We start from the raw sequence: 22,756 nt of genomic DNA, 5'->3' as shown, positions 1-22,756 counted from the left end.
TTGTCTTCCTTTGTTGAGTCAGCGAGGCATTCGCGTTTCTCAAACAGACGAACTTCCATTAACCTCCAGAACTCTCAGAGTGAGAGCTGTAGATTCGTGTCGGGTGAGAGAATATGTTTCATGTCTGCAAGCTATTGAATTTGAATCTCATTCATAATTTTGTTTCTAATATTAAAGGTCACATTAGCATTTGTGTTGATAAGCAGTTGGTATGCGGGGCCTATAGCATCCGCGTCTCGGCTGTTGTTGCCGGGTGGATTGACGTTGGGTTGGTTGCTGAGGCTCCAAGAGAGGAAAATACACATTATGTTGTGAATTATAGGCAAATGTACGTGTTGGTTAATGATTTAATCATAATATAATGTAAATAATATAGATTAGTAAAATTCTACCAAAAGGACTAAATTATTTATTTAACATTCAGCATCACGGCCATTATCTTACATATCCATCATCAGCAAATTAATAGAATTTCAGTTCTATAGGTCCATTAGGGTTTAGTCTAAAAATTTGTCATTCCTTTTTAATAACTGTAATTAAATCATACTTTTATTATGAGGCACATTGAGTCATTATCTAACTGTAGTTCTGGCTGCTGTAAAAAAAAAAGTATTTTCAAACACACAGGTATATTTTACATTTGTAAGCTTTTCCTGGTACATGCCAGTGTTCTAGGGAACCTTTTTTTAGGACAAATGCATCAAACCTTTTCCAGGTATCTGACAGTGAGTGGTGAGTTAATGCATGTGGATAAAACATCCATCCATTAATTCATCCGTTTTCTATACCGGTTATCCTTTGCAAGGTTGCAAGGGGCCAGACAATATCCTAGCATGCATTAGGTTAGAAGCAGGGTACACTATAGACAAGCTAACATTCATTTATTCATTAAACTTATCTGAATTCTGCAAGCCAATCTTAGCTGACATTGGGCGTGAGACAGTGTACACCCTGGACAGGTCGCCAGACAATCCCAGGGTTGACACATGGAGACAGACAACCATTCATGCTCTCATTCACACCTACGGACTATTTAGAGTCACCAATTAAACCTAAGCTGCATGTCATTGGACTTTGGGTGGAAGCCGGAGGACCCAAACATTAACAAAGATAAATGCTACCATTTGATGTACTGTACCGAGCATTTTTTTCCTGCAGACCCTCATCATTAAAAAAACTGCTTATTCTAGGGCTGCCCACCTTAATGTTGATGATCTTTATCATCAGACAAGAAGAGTCTTGTCCCACAATCACCTTACTATGAAACTAACTGTGTTTGAAACCGTGGGGACAGAAATTGTCTTCTCAGTTCTGGTGCTAAATCTTTGAAAAGGTGAAAAATAAAACATTCAGTTAAAACTAGTGACTCAGAGTGGACATGGAAAATATAATCAAGAAGACTAATTAAAAACAAGGACACCTACGGGCAATTTAAAGTTAAAATCACCTGCATGTCTTTGGATTGTCCCTTTCTTTGTGTGAGACGACAGTGAGTGCCACCCACAAAGAAATAAAACCAGATACATTAACTATCATAAAAACACTGTAGATTGACAGCTTTAAGTGGTCCTGCACATACTTCTTGCTGCTCCATGTTTTTTACTTTGCCGGTTAGCACTTTATTGGAGCAACTGTGCTGTGCAGATCTAGTTTTACTGCAATAATGTCTTCATGTGTTTTATTGAATGTGGGTGCTTGCACTCAAGAATTATGTGCCTGCAGTGTATGTATGTGTGTTTGTGTGCGTGTAAGCTCTCTCACTATTTTGTGTCAGTGCATTGAGCATCTGTGTTTTTTTTCATAAATCCATTTTCGTTGGTTGTCAGCACTAACACTACTGTCAGCAGCAGTTGATGGAGCTCCACTCTGCTGTAAGACTCTCTGATCTATCAGCTGTGACGTAATGCTCTCCTCAATCACCAGCCCTGGGAACAGTAAATCAGAGTGCTGCTGCTCTGCATGGTGCTAATGTTGCGTCCCTGCTCCCTGCTCAACCACTGAGCTCATCTACAGTCCAAACAGCAAGAGAACACCAGGATCATTGCTGGAGATTTTAATCACAACTAATGACTTCACTTATCAAGATCATATTAAAGGCATTTACAGTCACAAACTGATAAAACGAGATCAGCATATTACAGACATCACCACTAAAGAACAAAATAGATTTTGTTTAAAAAATGAATTCTTTCTTAATAATACTTGTTACAATTGTTGTCAGAGGCAAAACTGGACTTGAAGCAAAGATGATGCAGCAGATGTAGCCAAGACTTTAGAGCTGAGGCGTAACTAAGCAAAGACTAAGAGAGGTTTGGACTCGAAGCAGAGCATGGTGTTGCTGACATGTTGACATGTTGTGCATGAATGCATTCAATGAATGTGCTCATGTTTTTGGTGAACAGTGGACTGAACATATCAGTTTGCAACTAATTAATCTGTTTCCACGAACCAAATGACATAAACTCTACATACATAATACATAATATATCTCATAATACATAATCAACAGGAACTAGTTCATTTTAATTTGTGTGAACTGGTCTTTGAGCTTGTGAAGTGTAAAACTGCATAACACAGACTACACGAAATTTAAGGACACTGCATATGCATACATTAGTGTTTGATCAATGACTCATCCAAATTTAATAATGAATTGTAACTGCCTGAGGAAGAAATAGAAAATGCAGGCACAATGACTTGCTGTGTCAGCGCAGCTTGTTCTCTCGTCAAAAATGTCAATATAGGTTGCTTGTACAGGCAGCAAAAAACAAGCTTTATTTATGCATTTCACCGTCCGCTGTAATGCGGCCGCCGCCATCTTGCTGACATAGTACTCATTGACAGCCTAGCAAAGTTTAAAAGGGCGAATTCCCATGTTCGGTGGGAGGTTGGGGTGATGGATGGACCAAACAAGCGGCGGGTTTTCACCGAGGTGAACAGGGTTTGCGTCACATGTGAAAACAAAAGTAAACCATTTTTAACTTAAGTTATGTTCTTTACACAAGTTACGTGAATCACGAAGGTGTACATTTTTACAAAAACAGTCACGTGACCCTTATAGCTACTTCATTTCCAGCATTTACGTACATTTATATACAGTTTAAACTGTCTTTTATAATGCCTTACCAGAAGTTTTTTGCCCTAAACCAAGGTCAGTGGTTTTACAACATAAATCCTGAGAAACTGCAGCCTTTTTTACAACCGCAGACAGTACATGTGTGCTATTTTTAGAATGCACCGTTGTACCACGAGCAGATGTGAGCCGCGATGCGTACCTATGTGCCGTAATTTGTGGCACTGACACACCACCTCTTCTGCTGTTTATGTTGGAGAACTTGTTGGTCTGCGCCTTCCAAAACACACAGAACCAGTTTTCTGATCTGGTTTAGACAGAAAAAGACTTGTTCAGAGCGGAAACCTGGTGATTTGGGTTTAAGTAGGCTGACTACCTTATTGATGACCTCAGTATTTATTTATTTTTTTAAGTATTTTTTTGGGCCATTTTTCTGCTTTATTTGACAGTGAGAGAGATACAGGAAAGTGCTCCGAGCCAGATTCGAACCAAGGCCGCCTGCTTATGAGGATTAAGCCTCTGTGGTATCCACCATCATGATAGTTATGACAATAATCACTTGCAACAGGTCGGGGAACAACTGTCTATATGCTACAGAGTCAACAGCAGCCTCCTGTTTCATGATCAGACTTGAAGTTCCTCTGTCCAACCTCCTTGACCGCCTCGGTCTGCAGCCTCTGTGGCTTCCTGTGCTCCTAATGGACAAGTCTCTCCTGAACTGTGTAAGCAGCCCAACCATCAATGAGACATAGTGGAGGGTGTGACTAATTGTAGATGGCAGTTTGTTCGATAAATCCTAAAGAAGTGTGGCAGCGAAGTTAGCAATTAAATCACGGATGAAGAGGCGAATCCTGGAGAACTGTTAATTGACATATTTGTGCACCGATGCCATGCTTATCCCCTCTTCTTCGTCAGGAACAGGCTGGAATGTATTAACCAGGAAGCAAACCTAATCTGATTGTTACACCTTTGCTTGGCTGTGGGTTGGAGAGTTCATTTCAGAGGATAGTATAGGATGAAACTTGGAGAACAGTTACCACCAGGATAGCTATTTTCCTATCAGGAGGGGAGAGACAGGTAACAAACCCTACGGAGATGGGTGAACATGGGCGGTAAGACACAAAGAGAGGTCAACAGATGGAGCTTGGCAGGGCAGGTGGAACAAGCTGCATCATTTCCTTCGCGAAGGGGAGGCTACCATCGGCCCAAGAAGTCAGAGTGGACAAAAGTACAATAGATGAGATTTTAGAGTGTCCACGCTGGAGGACTTGAAACCAGACTGAACAAAGAATGAAGGGTTTGGGAGGATTGTCGTCGGGGTCAGGCTTATAAATTTGTTTTTTTCCACAAAGGGCACGATCTCCTGAGTGCGACAGCGATCACAGTTTGGAGGCAGGGAGGGTGACGTCAGGCGGGTGGCCGTGAAGCAGAACTGACGAGACACAGGCTTAGTATTCTGGGACTCTGGATGATAAGAGAACTGCATGAAGAAGAAAAATATCCATCTGGCTTGTCAAGAACCCAATTAAGCATGCTGGATGCTGCATCCTTTTATGATCTATCCACATTTATAAAATGTTTTCTTCATCTTCTCCCATGCAGTGTCTCTGCTCCAAACAGCCCTCGTTTGCCATTGTCATTGCTCTTCTTTAGTGGTGGACAGCTGGTGGTGGAGCTTGGGACAAGGCTGGAGTTTTTCATATGTGGCTTGGTGCTCAGACTCAACAGTAATAGAAAGTGATGGGCTGGAGTGGATTTGTATAGGCACTGAGAAAGATCAATGCTTGAGCTCAAGTAACACTCTGCCCCAGAAGTCCAAGTGAATGATGTGGAGCAGGAAGTGAATTTGTTCGGAGAAACTGCCATAGAAAGTTTGAAAAACTTGAGAAATGCTGCCAGTACTGCTGTGACCCGGTCAGGATCAATCTAAAGTGAAGTGTCAGGTACGCTTTTGAACAAAATGCATTCACATCGTTTCAAACACCTTCCTTCCACAACTAGGGCTGTGCATTGAAAACTAGCTCTATAAATGCTGTATTATGTTGAATTGGTTCATGCTACATGTACTTCTCCCTTTCAAAATAAACTTTCTAATGTCCAAATATTGGGTTCATGTAACTGTCCGAAACATACAATCCGACCCACTTCACACAGCAATTGTCCAGGTGTGCAGAGTAGAGAAAATATGCAGAATTTTGACGTCTTTCTTATACTAAATTTCAATCAATTCTTCTTCAAGTACTTTTATTGCTATCGAGTGCAGCCATTTGGAACTGGTATACACATTTTAACTTTTTTTCATGAACGTGTCTGCATGATAAAACCTATGCAAAACAGTTTGCAAACGGTGTGAAAGGTTGAAGTATAGAAATTAGCATTCCTGCAAATTAACCTCAAAACGCCTAAAAAAAACAATGAAAATGTAAACTGACAGCTGTTGTTGAATAGTTTGGAGTAAATCTGTGGTTCTGGTCACATTTGAAAGGTAATACTCTGGAGTTTATTCCTAAGGATTCAGAATAACTGTAAGAGATGGAAGTTGAAACACAGTGAAAAATTAGTTTTTTATTGCCCGCCTGAATATTTTTGGTAAATACAGGTCTGCAGACCATTGCAGCTGGGACTTATTAGCTGGAAAACATAATGGGGTCAAAGAATAAATTATTACCTACTCCCAATTAAAATCTGATGAAGATATCTCAAAAAATAACTACTTTGCACTCCAATAGTATCCTCAGTAACCATGGTGACATACCAAATCTTGATGACATGTAGCATGAATATCACCTCAAACACAGTGGTTTGTACATAAGCGTAACAGTGTAGTAACACCCTTAGAGTTCCATATATTGGTCAAGGAACGCTAACAGGTTAAGGGTAGGCAAAAACAACAGGGTTTGGGTTAAAATAACTTCTCCCTTACGTAACTACTGGACACAGTTGCAAAGGTTGCATAGGTAGGTATTCACATATTGAAGTTTATTTACAAGATAATTTAAAATAAATGGACTTTTAGTTCCTGGTGGGAAACAAACAGCGGTCTCCTGGATACAAATCCTGTGTTTGTCTCCATCCCCGACTCCCTAAAAGGATTTAATCTGTATTTATATCGACCATGTCACTTCACTTCCTGCTTTACTCCTGTTTGCACTTCCTGGCTCACTATAGCATGCATTTCTTATGAATTTCAGTGCATTATTTTTCATTTGTATACCTACAAACAGTTGATGAGACCAGCCTGTGTACTTGGACACAATACTTTGTTTCAAGCATACCCCTAAACAAGGCTGTTGGAAACAATAAAGTGTGATGAGTACAACATAAGTGTTACAGGAATGGCTGCAGAAGCTGGGAATAAGAAGTGACTGCAGAGACTTAAAGTATGAGCTAATGGGCAGCAGCTGAAACAGGTGAGGGGAGGATGTACAGCTGCATGCACTCGGCCCTTTAATGAGACAGCACAGGGAGAATGTAAGGGACTATAGGGAAGAGGATGCAGAGAGGTGGAGATGGAGCCACAGTCTTGACACTTGTCATCTTACAAGTCCTAATTTATCATAGAGCCCGTCTTTTGTCAGGTATGGCATGTGTTGCAGTTGCCCAGAATCACTCATAGATCATAGCAGCTGTAGTGTACTGTGCAGTATTCTGTAAGCACAAATGTGCTGTATTTTGTCATAAAACCAGAACAGCAGTTGTGCGGTTCAGCAGCACCACACAGTGTTTTTAGTGTCTTTTAAATATTTAAACAGTTCATTTAAGGACTCTCTGAAAAACATTACATTATATTGCCAGGAAAAACAACAGAGAAATGTCCAATTTCAAGCCACCACATAGTACGGCACCATAGCATCCCACACTCTGCACATGTTAGCTGATGTGTAACACAAAAGCTCCAGAGCAAAAGTTAATGCTATCAAGCATGATTCCGAGGTAAAAAGCTTTATCAACATTTCCTCAGGGCAGCAAGGTCAGATGCATCTTCACAATCCAAAAGATAAATGGATCAGGTTTCCACGCCACATGTAGTTCAGGGCCCAGTCTGCCAGCAGCCACATAAACATAGGCTTTCGGCCTTAAACACAGGGTGCTCGGTCTAGTGACGCTTGTCAAAACACAAAATGTCCCCAGGCTCAAGGAGTGGTTTGACGTGATCGATGGACACTGAAGGGGACATTACTGTGGATTCACTTGAGTGACCTGCAGATTTTCTCTGCCCTCGCTTTGTGGGATGAATGCAGCATGTTTACGTTGAGATTTGAGTATCAGCGATTGTGGGATTAGATTAAAATTGCAGCCTCCAGTTGTTTAGGGCCTTCGTTTTTTGTAGGTGGATGAGAGTGAGAGATCAGAGTGTTGACAATTTGACACAAGTCTAGATTTTCCGGTTCTTCAGAGCTGGATTAATTTATATCTGTTTTCAGAGCATCAAATCCTCATCTAAACCTGCAAAAGGGCAGGATTACTGACAGTTAGCTGGATCATGACCCACACAGTTTTACTGAATCACATAAATTAAGTTATTTTTAAATACAAAGGACGTGTTGCTTGTGTTCTTAGATTCATAATAACTGTTGATATAATGATAATTTTAGATAAAATTCACCATGATCTGTAATTATCACACTTGCATCATATAACTAAATAGAATAAAAATAAAAAAACAAGTTAACTAAATTTAACCAAGTTAACTAGATTTAACCGAACTAAATTTAGTCTGAGACTGTAAGCAAAGAGGGACAATCTCAACTAAAATATTTTTACATTTTAAAAGACCAGTGGAGCGAGTGGCGTTCCTTTTGACATTTAAAAGGGAATTTATCATTTGAACAACAACATGTATTAAATGATTAACTGCAGAATCCCCTTAGCTGCAAATTGTTTATGCAATTAAAGCTGCTTTTAAGAGATATTAATAAGGTTTATTTTTTTATAACAGGCTTATGATTATCACTTTAAAGTGTCTTTATCCTCCACACATCATGCACCAACATCGTTTGTAAGATGTTTGAAACAGCAGAAACATTGTGGAGCACAATGTAGAACTTAATGCACACCAGCACTCAAAAAATTAGATTATGGCTGAGGTTGAATAGTGTGTTATGCTTAGTTTCCTAACTGAGTGAAATGACCCAGAAGTATCTAAGTAGCTGCCATGATAAGAGCTGCTTTATATTGTCTAGAAAGAAAGAAATGAAAGAAAGAAGGAAAGAGAGAGAGAGAAAGAAAGGAGGAAGGGAGGAAGGAAAGAGAGAGAGAAAGAAAGGAGGAAGGGAGGGAGGAAGGAAAGAGAGAGAGAAAGAAAGGAGGAAGGGAGGGAGGAAGGAAAGAGAGAGAGAAAGAAAGGAGGAAGGAAGGGAGGAAGGAAAGAGAGACAGAGAGACAGAGAGAGAAAGAGAGAAAGAGAGAAAGAGAGAAAGAAAGAAAGAAAGAAAGAAAGAAAGAAAGAAAGAAAGAAAGAAAGAAAGAAAGAAAGAAAGAAAGAAGCTTTAATGCTTCCTTTGTCATCTCCTTTAGCACAGGATACACTGGACCATCCTTCACAGGAGGAAAAGAGATAATGATGTTACATTTGGCACATTTCTTGCACCCTTGGGCCACTCACGAAAATAAATGATTAACGTGACCGACAAGGGACGCTAATTTCCACTCCTTTATATACTGTTGGGAAGTTTAAACTACAGCAATGCATCATATTCTATGAAATCATATGTTTTCTAAGAGCCGCTGCTACAATTTATTTTCCTTTTACAAAAAAACTGTTCAATCTGTTTTCAGAGAACCAAATTAGCAGCATTCTTTTTGCCCTATATCTGCTTGTTTGCCTGAAATGGGTTACATTTGTGCAGTAGTCCCACACAGGTGTCTACAGAGTGAGGAAGACTGTTTGCAGTCCCCAAGTGACTTTGCACAAATTTGCACATCAGAGTGTGATTTTAAATGGGATACCATACATACAGTGTGGCTTCATTTTTACTGCCCTGGATCTAAAAGGATATTGCAAGTGAATACCCCTCATGTGTCTGTATCCATTTGACTTGTTGTTATTGCAACAGGTGTTACCCGCAGATAAAATGTGGAGTGAGAAATATGATTTTCGGTTGAAGGATAGACATTTCTTATCTCAGATAACCACTTTACTTCTGTCATAACCTGTCTCTTCCTCTGAGTTCAGCTGTTAGGAAATGTGTGTGCGTGTGTGTGTGTGTGTGTGTGTGTGTGTGTGCATGTTTGTTTGACATGCATACACTCAGGTTGCATTTCTGTGTGCTATATTTACTCCAAAATGTACACAAATAGTAAGATGAATGAGAGGTTCCCAGTTTTGATTGAAAATCTGATTTAAATCCAATTAAAGTCAAACTGAAACTGAATTATCTTCACTTATTGTGTAAGGACATACTGTATAATCGATGGTAATACTGTAGCTATTTTACATAATAATTTTTTTCTTACATATTTGTATCATTCTTCTGACTGAGAGTTTCCCATGGCAACAGTTGACATGTGAGAGCTCACTATCATGGTACGCTACTGACCGGCACGTCACAGCCTGCACAGCCTATGATCATATACTGATTGTTTTTCCTCTTTTTCTACAACCACACATGGCGTTAGTTATCCATCATCATTGATTTAGGATGTCCGTCTCTTGGGAGGCTAATTTGCCTAAGGTTGTCCCTGATTCTCACTAGACATTATTGTTTGTTTGTCATTAGCAGCAGTTATGTATATAGGCGACTGTGTATGTACATGTGTATTAAATATACACAATATATATTATTTACTCTAAATATTTTTGGGAATCTGTTTTCCTTGCACCAGTCTACTTAATAAATATAAAAAAAGACCTGCTGCACCAACACAAAACACTACACAGTGAATAAGATTCAATACAAAATGTATTGTAGTATACAATCTATACAGTCAGACACAAAGGTATAGGATAACATGTGCTTCGCTTTGCTAGATACCTGTAGATGAACTATTAATAAATAGGCAACCTTTTTATTATTATTTGCATTATTTAAGGCTGCAACTAACGAGTGCTTTCATTAGTTTGGGATTATTTTCTCTATTAATCGTTAAAATGTCGGAAAATGGTGAAAAATGTCCACCCTAGTGTCTAAAAGTCCAAGGTAAATACTTTAAATGTGTATTTTTGTCGGTCCAACAAAATTAAGATATTCAGTTTAATATGATATAAAACAGAGAAAAGCATGAAATCTTATTTGAGACCTTGGAAACATTTTCTGCCATTTTTGCAGGAAAATTACGACAATGAATTGGTTATCAAAATAGATGCAATTACTTTTCTGTCGATTAATCAACATATCATTGGATCTCTATCGCCATTTTAAACTTGACACTGAAAGAGGAACCTGTACCTGTTTATATCTGCACACATTTTGATGCTCAGCTTTCAGTTTCTTTTACCAATGATTCTCACTGAACTGCTCAGAGGCATCTTTGTCTCTTTCTGCCCTTTCAGTTCTCAGTCTGGTTGAACCATTGTGCAGCACTTTGTTCTCCATATACATGTGTATTTTTTGCAAACCCTTCACATGAAATAACATCTATTTGTAAAGAGGACTTTTTACAACCCAAAAGATAGAATATAGAGTAGTGATCTCAACCATCTCACTGCACTGAATCAAGCTTTTGTGGCAGATGATTCCACTTTTGAGCGGTGGTGTAAAAGAAATAAAAGAAAAGCATAAATGTCGTGACTAAAGAAGTGAAACAACAAGGAGATAATCACAGTTAAATGCACAAACACGTTTATGAGAAGTGATATTTGGGTGTTATATAGTGACTAATTTATGTGTTTTTGAACCCCTCCTGTGTTTTAACACCAGCTGTTGTCACCAATTGTTTTGCTTCACAACTTTTCTGTGAACAGGTTAGCTTTCCAATCTCTCTGTGCTCCAAGCCACCGAGGCCTCGAAGAGATTTGCTCCTGAAATTTTTGAAATCAAGTGAGGAGCAAAACAGAACATGAAGATGAAGTAACCTCTCAGCAAGATATTTGGAGAGGCATGATCCTACAGGCTGGTCTGTTGGTGCTACTTATAGAAATATTGGCACCGGCTCCTCTCTGTTTATGAAGCTGGCGGGCCCGGAGCATGGGGTGGAGACTGTGGAGATCTCTGATATTTGGCAAAGTCAACAGTAGTAACAGGAGGATACTTCATCATAGTCACAGTCACTGTCAGGTAGCTGAGACCTTGCCAGCTTTTTCAATTTCTCCTGGCCTCATAGCAATTTGCCAAGCGGAGAAATAGCAGTTGAATTGCAATCTGTGCGTAATTTTATTTGTATAACACAGTGGAGGGAGTGACCTGAATAGAGCTGAAGGACACCCATAGAGATATAACCAATAATACAGGCGCTATTTTGCTCTGCTGCCACTGGAGAAATGTCTCATAGTTGCTTTGAGGAGGTCACCAGATGGCATGAAAGTCACCAGCCTTTACACCTGACAAAGCGGGAGCCTATTTAGTGCAGACTGTTGTTTACTTTCTAGTGTAAAAGTGTAGGGAAGTGACATATAAGTAAGCAAAAGTAAGTAGAAAAACTCTCTGCATGGCTAGATACCACAAGAGTTTGTAAAGAAATGTTTTTTAATTGGGTAAAAAATAGGAATGAATTACAGGTGCATCGCAATAAATTAGAATATCATGAAAAGGTCCATTTCCAGTAGTTCAAGTCAAATAGCCCCAACCAAGTATTGAGTGCATATAGATGGACATACTTTTCAGAGACCAACATTTCCATATAAAACATACTTTTTAAAATTGGTCTTTTGTATTATTACATTTTTTGAGACACTGAATTTTAGGTCTTCATTAAATGTAAGCCATAATTATTATAATTAGAAGAAATTAAATAAAAGGAGACATGAAATGTTTCATTCTGTGTGTAATGGATCTATATAATGTGTTATTTCCACTTTTTGAACTGAATTACTGACATAAATACACTTTTCTATGGTATTCTGATTTATTGAGATGCACCTTTAAATTATATAATAACTGCAGGACAAAAAATGAAACATTAGCAAGGTTTCATTTTCATAACATGCTTATGATTATCATCAAAAGGTGCTTGCTCATCCATTAGAAGAACCTCACACATAACGGACCAACAAGACTCGCAGACTGTTAAACAGTGATGGAAGTGTTGAAACAGCAGAAACAGTGGAGACATTGTGGAGCACGATGTAGAACAATGGCACCAAGAATATAAAATGAAATTAAAGCTGTGGTCAAATAGTCCTTTTTGCTCAAGAATTTTCCTAACGGAGTGAAATGACCTGGAAGAATCTAAGTGGCAGCCATGATAAGAGCTGGTTGAATCCTGTAAATGCGAAGGAAATGTGCTTCAGTGATTCCCCTCTTATCTTCTTTAGCGCAGGATGCTCTGGACCATCTTTTACACAAAATAACTTCCCTCTTGCAACAACAACATTTAAGTAACTGCCAAAACAATCAACATGACCAACAAGGGAGGGACATTTAACTCTAACTCCTTTAAACACTGATGGCTAGTTATTATATTATTCATAGATAATTCCCCCTTTCATGACAACTCGGAGAGCGGTGAATTTTTATATAACTCCCCCTTTTAATTTATATTTAGGTTTAAAGTCATAAATAATTAAAAGGATGCTTCAACTCTCTCCCAATCCACCTCTTTGACCCCTTTTTTCATCAGCAGGGAGTCAGATGGCAAACATTATTGAGACTATGTCCATATTTTAAACAGTCTATGGAAACAACACAATAAGAATGCATGGAGCAAATTATTTAAAACGTCTTTTCAGTGTTCCATCTTGACCAGGGCAGACCTATTTTTATAATATTTCCCATCGCCTAGTGAGTGCAGCTGGATTCTCTCTACTGTTATGATAACACATTTTTTAGGACGATATATTTTCCCTGAAACTATCACAATAAATGATAGTATCATTGTATCAATGTCATTTTAGTTTTATAACTATATTAGAGCATAATAAGTATATCCTTTTCCAAATGTGGAAAAGAAATATCAAAATATCCTAGATAAATAAACATAAATTAATAAACAGCCAAAACAAATAAAACAGACCTTCAGGCTCTGTTAACATAACATTTTACTGAGATAAACATTATGTATTATATTATTTTATTAATAAATTAACATATAAACAGCTGGAATGGCTGCTTGGATAATATCTTTTTTTTTTAGGCAATTTGTACTGACTGTCAAACATTTGCAACATTACTTTAAACACAACACAAAAAAGCACAAAAAGTCAATACATTGAGTCCAGAAAAAAAAACATTGTGTCTATTCTTATATATTGAACGATAAGTTGATATAGTAGTTACCGTGACAGGCCTACTCTCTACCACTCTCTTAGGTTGTCCAAGTCCTTATGAATCCTTCTTCATATCTTTTCTTTAAAATTTTCTTTTTTGACTATTCAATCACAGCCTATGAAAGAATCTTTTGCCTCGGTGCATGCTGGGACTCTCAACAACCTCATGCTACCACGACCACATGATTATCACTCAGCCAATAATATGAATGCTGTTCATGGTTTCAATTCCCCACCCATTTTGCCAGCATTTCGGTGGCCAAAATCTTCAAAACAGTTTTCTGATGTGATTCAATGTTTCCCAATTTGGTTGTCACCTCAGACTGACGATGCACTACGCTAATTCAGCCAAAGGACCGCCTCGGATGGCAGCGCGGCGGGATAAGTGCAGTTCACTCGGAGCATGTCAAACAGCAGTATTGGGCTAATGGATTTCCTGCGTGTCCCTGTGGGTTGCTTCACTATCGACAGGAGAGTGGCTCAAGTCCTGCCATTCACAAACCTTGGAGCTGATAACAAGGAGAAGGAAAGCAGACAGTGCCACAGTTCACCTGTCACTCCGGCTCCTGTTCCAAATGGCTGCTGTTGATTTAACTGATTGGAGACAGGCCCACTTAAACAAAACAGAGTGCGGCCGTCCCGCTGAGAGTGTTACAGAGACAAAACACGTTGGTATAACCGGCCTCTTGTTTACTCTGACACGGCAGACGTGACCTTTGGTGAGCATTTCAAATAACCAGGGGGACCTGACAGAGACAAAGTTGGGCTTTGGAGAGGAAGTTCCTGCTAGCACTGACATTACTGGCCATCTGCTTTAACAGGTTGACTGGGAGAGCAGCACAGAAGCAGGTACTTAACACTGTGCAAGCAGCTTAACAATTTATTTTTAGTCATATGGGCTTCACTGAATAAATATTGAATTATTCTAATTATTTCTGTTGGACATCATTTAAATATTTCCGCTTAGGTTTTTGCCAGCATTTTTCATTTTGATTGAACAGGTTTAACGTGTCTTCATACTGCTGATTATTTTCTCAATTAAACCATTAACTATTTGCTCTATTAAATGTCAGGAAAAAAAGCAAGGAATGCCACAAGGCCTAACTCTAAAGAGAAGTCCACAGACTGCTTTTTCGGTCTGTGGTGCCAAACAAATTAGGAAAAGTATAACTGATATTTGTAAAACTGCATAAAAATAAACTCTTTATATAAATATATACTAAATGTTCTGCAGTTGTATAATGGTTTTCTAGACACAGTGAACACTCAAAACGCTCAAAGAGCAACCCCTGTTCACACACACATTCATACACTTGTGGCAGAGGCTAAATTAACAGTCACACTCATTCACACAGTCTACCATCTGAGCAACATTGCCAGGGATGAAACCAGCGACCTGTACCATCTGAGCCACCGCCAGCCCATACTGTCATAGCTTAGCTTCGTATACGGTCCATGAATCTGTAACTCTGCAGGCTAATAACAGGATGATGCAGCATCCCCTTTACAACTAGATTATGTTTTATTACAAGTAAGCATATTATCTGAGAGTATTGTGACTCATGCATATACACATGCACCAAGCTGCAATGAAAAAAGTTGAATGTGCTGACAGCATACTGTGCAGAGGCATATGAGGTGCAGTTATTGCTATGAAAACAATAAAACATAGGCTCCTAACAGCGTAGAGTACATCATGTTTCAACATGCAACCTGTTAACTAGACCAAGGCTTAGTTACTTACTTTGATGATGTAAAGGTTGTTCTCTCTGTCATCTCGCTAGCTGAGCTACACATGAACGCTGACACAACCGCAGGATTGGATCCACGGAGCTGGAAAGAAACAGGAACAGTGCAAATGCGTCAGTGATTTTCTTTATGTGTGGCAGCAAGATGAGTAACAGTAAAAGATTGCTTATTTAAAAATGTAACTCAATAACAACAAGATATTACCCCCAATACTGGAAACTTAGTCACGGCTCGCAAGCAAAGGAAGGTATTCTGACCACAACATAAAATCAGCATTTCTTCATTGAAAAAAACAACAAAGAACGATACTGAAAGGATTTTTTTTCAATGCAAAAGATGTCTTTGCTCTTCTCCTGGCTGGCTTGTGATAAATGTGATAGACGGATGGTAAATCCAATCGCCTGCCAAATTTTTTTTCTTAAAGTGCCTGCTTTTTTCCAATGACAGCTTCTTAGAATAATGAATGAAAAAGCCCCCTCCCACAGCCAAAAGTAGCATTTTCAAAGATTATCAGTTTACTATCACAAAAAATCAAGAAAAGTTGAAAATGTTCAAACCTTGCTTGAAAAATGACTTTAAATTACTTAAAAATGCTGTTGAGTTTGCTCTGATGACTGATCATCTAATAATAGTCTTACCGCTGCAGCTCTATCAGCAGGTGATTATGTTCTTTACAGACTATTTCTTGGCAGACAGGTGGTTTGCAGACGGCAAATGAGGGGAGAGAGACTGACATGCTCTGACCTGGCATGTGTACCTCTGGCTGATCTATAATTCATTATTAAAAGATGAAATCCAGCATTTTTTATTAGAATATTAGAAAGTATGCCTCTGTATGTTGGAGAGAGGTGAAACACTGAAAAAACACCAAACATTATTTATTGTGTTGGTAAACACTCTATCCTCTGCTGCTGGTAAATGTTGACCAGGTTTGTCAGGTTTCACTTGATAATGCTGTCGTGTAACTTCACCATCGCAGTAAATTATGTTTTCACTGTTCGCCAACAACAAAAATACAGTTTTGTAACAGTCAGACAGTCAGATGTTCTGTAATCTTTGCTGCTGTTTGAATGTGAGGAAAGTAACAGATTGCAGCTTTAAGACGTGTTTTTATGACTGCATTGGATTTCCTGGATTTTTAATTGCACACACTTTGAGTGCTGTGTTAAGCTTTTCTTTATAGATGGCTAACTGTTTTGTATTTTGTGACTCTGTGTCTTTTATGGCTGCGTGTAATCAGACTGCTGTCCTTCTCTGGATTAATAATAGCTGTGATTTCACGAGGTGCTACTGTATCAGCGTGGCTGTGCTCCAAGATGTCATTTGGCCAGAGAGCATGAACCAGCAGCAGAATGAATGACTGCATATCCCATTACCCCCAGTGCTGGGTTTGCATTTTGTCCTCTCTCTTGGAGCTAAACTGAAGGGTATTTCTCAAAAAAAAAGAAAAGGCCTGGAGTATCTTTAGAGCAGAAGGCAATAGTGTGAGATTTCTTTCCCTCAACACCCCGCTGATTTACGCCTCGCCTTATTCTTAAATGAGACTGAAAGCTTGTGAAATGCTGGTTATTGCATGTTGTATAGCTGGCAGCAGGAATAATGTAACAACATGTTAAGATCCAGAGTGAAGAGTTCAGACCAGCAGGATAGCAAACTGACCTCTGCCCAGCTAAGTGATGGTTTCAGCTCCGCTCCATCTGCCCATTGTGTTTGCCCTTGGCAACCCAACATAGTTGCTGGTGTTGGTGAGTTAATGAGGACTGCGGAAAGGTTAAGTAAACAGGAGGGGCCAGCCTAACAGGAAAATTACTACTGCCATCATCACAGACCGTAGCTGAGCAGAGCTCAGGCTGCTCTCATCATTATGTCATTTATCAGCTCTGATTTTAATGATGCGTGGGTAATATTGAACTGTAGATTACAGCAGCATCCCAGTACTACATATTGGCACCCCTGGCAGCTAAAAAATGCTTTGGATTCTAATTGAAGTCTGCGCTGCCAAGGAAGGTGCAGAAGTAAAACCCTACTATTTTGTTCTCTTTTGAAGAATATACTCGATGTGAAGCAGAGTGAGAGGAAAGTGGCCGTTTTCAGTCTTGCCATCCCTCATGGTTGGGAACTGCTCCTTGGAGCTTCTCCTCGGGATGAACACAGCCTGCCGACTCCCTACATACCATGATGGATGACGGGATTGTTATTCAGCATTCCTGGGCTCCGCTCGGCTGCCAAGCCTCTGTCTCTTCCGATGGCCATTGTTCTCCGGTCGGCTGGAAGAGTCACCTTTATCCGATTGAAATAAATGAGATATACTCAAACTGAGACATTAATTACAAAGTTTATCTCCCGGCTAAAGTACACTAATAAAGGTCTCTAATAAGGCATCCATCATAGCTGCACTCTGTGGATGTGGCTAAGGGCACTGGCCAGAGGTCACACGGTTTGATGAATGGCAGTCACGTATGTTGCAACAAAAGATATTACAGCTCCACACACCAATGCTAAAATTATACAAACATGCACACATGCTTTTTGATGACAGACATTCCTAAAACTGGTTTATTTATCAGAGTTTTCTCTACTATTATAAGGATTAGGGGAAGCACCCAAGCCATTTTGGACTCCATCTCAGCTGAATGAATGTAAAATCAATGTGGAGAGCATCAAAAGTAACTAAATGACTTTTCTTTCTTAGTTGGTCTCCAGTGGACTTATTTAGCAAGTTTTGTCTTTAAGCTTTCTGGGTTTAGTTTATTCATCTACTTTAGCTTTTCCAACTTTTTGAACACAGATACGGTAATAATAATGGCCAAATGCAGACTTTTACCATGAATCACTGCAAAGCAGCATTATAATTGTCAATGTGTCTATTGTGGTGTAACTAGTACATGCAATTTTAATATTTCAAACAGGCTTTTTTAATTTTTAATTTTTTTATATTTTAAACTATGTTTTTTAGTGCAGAACTCATGATGCCACCCTGCTTTGTGCTTCTATTATTTATTTATAAATAAAGTTTGAGTTCCAGCCAATAGTAAATCTGGGCGTGTTCACACACAGCATATTTACTTGACAAAGCAGAAAACCTGCACAACATCTGTAAGTACTATTTCTGTGTGCTTCCCTGCAGACAATTATGACAAATGTGCAGTCTGCACTGCCGGCACTCGCTGCTGACTGCTGCAGGCCAGAAATCACTCCTGCTGGCTCAAAGATAAACTCCAAGAAACAACCAATGCCAGAAATTGATTAAGCTTTTCTGTAAGCTCACCCTTTGGCACAGAATGACCCGTAAAGATCAGTTATTGAGTTAAATACCTGATTTCAAGCCCAACGTTATATCAATAAATATCATTCCAGCCCTCATGATCCATTACTGTCAGTAACTGACTAAACTATGTTATCTGCAGCCATTTGTGACCAAACAAGATGGCGGTAAGATTTCCCAGTTGTCTTCTTTTTCCTCCCGCGTTGCATCGTCTCACCCTGCGGAGGTGGACCCTGCGAAGGCTAAAGGTTGTTGTTGTACAGGATCTCTGCTTCCTGCCAGATGATGCATTCAGCGCAAAGCTGGGAGACATTTTCTGTATTTTCACAAGCGTACCACAAAGTGCCCCTTTAAACATTTGCGAATGGCTGTTATTCAGATGCTCCCTCCTCATGCAAAGAATAACACAGAAATGGTTGTCATACTCAATATTCAAGATGGACTCCAGTCTATGTTTTTAGAGCCACTAAGCAACAGTTTCTTTTTAAGCTGGATGTTAGAGTGGGACCTCTGGGTGTTCAAACACTTGGATCACAGGTGAAGTTCAAGGTGATAACAAGTGTATTTCAAGAGCCCTGCTCGTAACTGCTGTTAAAAAAAATAAAAAAAGCAAAGAGGAGTTCTCTCAAATGCAAACACAGAGAGGTTATTATTTAAAAAAAGAGTTGGTTATTTTTGTCCCTTGGCGAGTTTTAGTTTTATGATTGAGTGAGCTAAATTATATTATACCAAGGTAAAGATATTTTTCAAAAGTAGGGATATGAAAAGAACTCTTATTATGCTCTGTCTTCAAGAGCATTTTTTTTCTTGTACAGAGAAGCAAATTGTCCATGCAGTGCAATTTTAGTGACCATATTGTGGCTTTTGGCAGCGACTCAAAATGACTGTCTGACATCTCCACTGCTGCTCTGCTCTGCTCTGCTAAGATTGCACCAGCTGTCTCCCGTTTGCTTTCTAATGTCTTCTTTGTTAACATTTTATCAGCCGTCTGATAACGGCGTAACTGGAGGGCAGGCTCCCTCCAGCACTGGACTACAATGGCACAGAGGACGCATGGCAAAGATCTACTGTATTCATGAGTCAAAGCGGAACATTGGGGAGACAAGGAAATGCTAATTCTGCTGGTGATCTGTGCATTAATAAATAACAGATAATAGAAAAGTAGTTTAATTAGCTTTAAATGATCGGTCGTATTATATGTGTCTGCTGTGTCTAATATGATAAATTGATAGCACGTGTACTGACACATTTACAGATAGAGAGAGACGAGGCATGAACTGTTAATAAGAAACATAAGGCAATCCTTTTAACACGGATTAAAGCAAAATGTTTGTGCCTTTTGATCATGTAACAGGTGTCCTTGTGCACGACATGTATCATACAAACATAAAAGCACATTCATCAGTGAAAGAAAATGACCAGCATCCTCAAGTGTACTACTTACAATATGCAAAATAGCAGCTTTCCCTCATATGCAAAACAGCCCTTTTACTCCTTAAGATCTATTATTCACTTTCTTGCTTGCATATCCAATTACTAAATGAGCTTTGCCTCATTCCAACAACTCTAAAAAAAAAAAGAAAAAAAAAAAAAACCCTCCATGGTAGCAATTAGTAACACCAGAGGGTAACATGGCTTGTCTTTTTGTTGCTCTCATATTGTCTCCCTTTGGTGTCATTAATCACTGAATCTGTGGACTGTGATGTGTGCTGATCATCCAGTTAAATTTAAACGTGTCTCCATCCACATGCAGAACAAGACACACACACACAAATACCCTATACAGGTGACTGCGTCTTGCACAGGGAATTATGCTTCCTAACTGCCAGTTACACTATGTTTCGGGCAGAGAATCAGACAAGATAAACCGCCTGTATCATAATGATCTCCTACTGTTTAGTTGCACATAACACACGCTGCGGCTGGCGGTGGGTTTGAAAGGACAGTGCCATATTGTAGGAAGAAAATAATGTTACAGGAGCTTGTTCTTTCCCCTCACTGCAGCAGAAGTTCACCCCTGCAGGCTGACCAAAGCTCCGTGGTTTTCCCAGGGCAAGCTGTCTTGCTCCTGCCTCTGCGGCTCATCTGTCATTGGCCAGACCTAAAGCTGCTGGATCTTTGCCTGAAGACTTTTAAAACTCTCTGGCGAGAGGTCATACATTGAATTAGAAAGCCAGTGGGGGAAAATATCGTGGTGCTGGAGCAAAAGCAAGTATTAAACTGCTTTTTTTGTGTGTGGCAGCATCGCCTCAAGCATTGCTCGCCCTGTCAGTCTGCACCCGGCCTGTCGTCTGAAGTTGCAGTTTTTTCCAGGGAAAATGCATTTAAATATCAGGGTTGAGTTCACTGTGCAGTTGACCTCTCAAATTTACTATTGATTTTGTGGTTTCACTGAGTCTTTTCATTTTTGTATTTATATATATAGTGGTAACAATATAATGTACAGTATGTGCATGTGTTGGAGGAAGTACTCAGATTCCTTTAGTTAAAGGTGCCCTGAGGTGTTTTTTTGTAAACATTCAGTGTAACTCACCAACATGCAGTGTGTGTATCCTTGAGCTCTAAAAAATGTGTCGAATATATTTGCAAAACCGATTTTAAGAGATTCAAATCCAGCATTGTTTACATATATTGTTTACTAGCTTGCAGTCTTCATCCCACCTCCCTATACTGATGCATTGCTGTGTATCTTATATGACTGGGTTTCACTACTTGATATCTTTGGGGTATGAACCAAAATAACTAAGTACCAAGTAGTGTTGAAACTTCTCCAGTCAAACGGTACATGCATGGAAGAGAAGTAAGAATACTTTTTGAGACACTTATTTACGCAATTAATTTCACATGTCTGCACCCAAATTTAGATTATTTTATTTATTTATTTAACACATTTATGGCAAGGTGTTTGAGGGAGCCTGTGAACGAAGAACTTCATGGCCTAACACTTTTCTGTAAGCGTGTATATGCACACAAAAAATGTTTTGGTCTATTTTTCAAGTTATTATAACAAACCAAGAAAGTATCATTAATGCAATTAAATCAAATAAAAACTGAGATGAATAGAAAGAAGAAATAAAGTTTAAGTAATTAGAGTAATTACTGTTAATGCACTCTGTATGTGACAAGGCAAATTAAAGTTAAATTATTTTGATTGAAAAAATAAACATTTAAAGACACAATTTATTAATGGTAATTACAAAAACTTTATCAATGTCAATTAGGGAAATTATTTTCTTTCGGTGTATTCTTTTCAGTTCCACACGGTCGCCCATGAGGTTGGAATAATTTTGTTTTAAGACACAATTCTCTGTTAATTGTGATTTCCTTTTTTATTGTCACTTTTTTTGGAAGAGATTGATTAATAAAGTTTTGAGGAGATATACACTTTATCTGTCAAGAATAATTCACAACATAATTATTTCACGGAAAGAGGTAAAAATAGAAATATTTTATTCCAATTGGTGGCCGTGAATTTGATTTAATTGCATGAATGGTATTTTATTTTATTTTTTTGCTTTATATTAGAATTGACTCGACTAAAATATATGGAAATCTAATTAATATGACATATGATATAATACCTGACAAAATAGACTGAAAATGTATTTGAGTGTGACAATAAATAATATGATTTGATTACTATGGTTTATATGAAATTTAAGAATCATTTTAATATTGTAGTAGAACTGAGGTGGTAAAAGAATAAAGAAACATGTAGAGCAGTGTCTGAAATGAAAACGTCATTAGTACTAAATGTACTCGGTGGTTGGATTCCACCAACAGCCAAACAGTTTAACAGAAAACAGTCCGTAAAGTTGCTGATGTTCGAAATGGCACAGCAGAATAATAAAGTACTCCGGAAAACTAACAAGCAACTGAAATGTGGGAAAGCACACATGCCTCCTCCACAGCAGCATCTCTCCACTTCAAGTGCTGAAGTGTTTGTCATTCAGCTTAATAAGGTGGCCTCAACAGGGAACACCACACCAGCAACCTCCGGGATGGAGAGCTCAGGTCGGGGTTCTGGAGGGTTTGTGACTTAATTTTGCACATCGACAGTAAATGGATTTGCATAAGGCGGCACATGAGTGGAGTTGTGGGAATCAGTTTAGCCACAAAAGCTCTCTGCAAAAGTTACATGCATTTCCCATGTGTGCTTCTAAAAGCAGACAGGGGCTTTTATCAGATTTCGTGCATTATTAAGGATGAATGTGTTCAGTTTTACAGTGTGCACGCATCCTCCATAAGTGAGCAGGGATCTAATTCAGAAAATGTTTTTTATAAAACTGAAAACAACATAGAGATG

The 22,756-nt window shown here is 38.9% G+C and overlaps 1 protein-coding gene and 1 long non-coding RNA gene across 3 annotated transcripts in view; one reads left to right on the top strand and one right to left on the bottom strand.

Moving 5' to 3' along the window:
- The window catches only part of LOC131969778 (uncharacterized), a 115,504-nt gene that overhangs the window by 10,534 nt on the left and 82,214 nt on the right, over positions 1 to 22,756 (bottom strand). The window contains exon 2 of the long non-coding RNA XR_009394147.1: positions 15,181 to 15,269. This is a non-coding gene — a long non-coding RNA (uncharacterized LOC131969778). The remainder of the gene's footprint in view (positions 1 to 15,180; positions 15,270 to 22,756) is intronic.
- The window catches only part of cadm1b (cell adhesion molecule 1b), a 164,199-nt gene that overhangs the window by 63,555 nt on the left and 77,888 nt on the right, over positions 1 to 22,756 (top strand). The window lies entirely within an intron of this gene.

This window comes from Centropristis striata, chromosome 4 (assembly GCF_030273125.1).
Source record: "Centropristis striata isolate RG_2023a ecotype Rhode Island chromosome 4, C.striata_1.0, whole genome shotgun sequence".
Classification (NCBI taxonomy): Eukaryota; Metazoa; Chordata; class Actinopteri; order Perciformes; family Serranidae; genus Centropristis; species Centropristis striata.
This window is presented reverse-complemented; position numbering and strand designations above follow the sequence as displayed.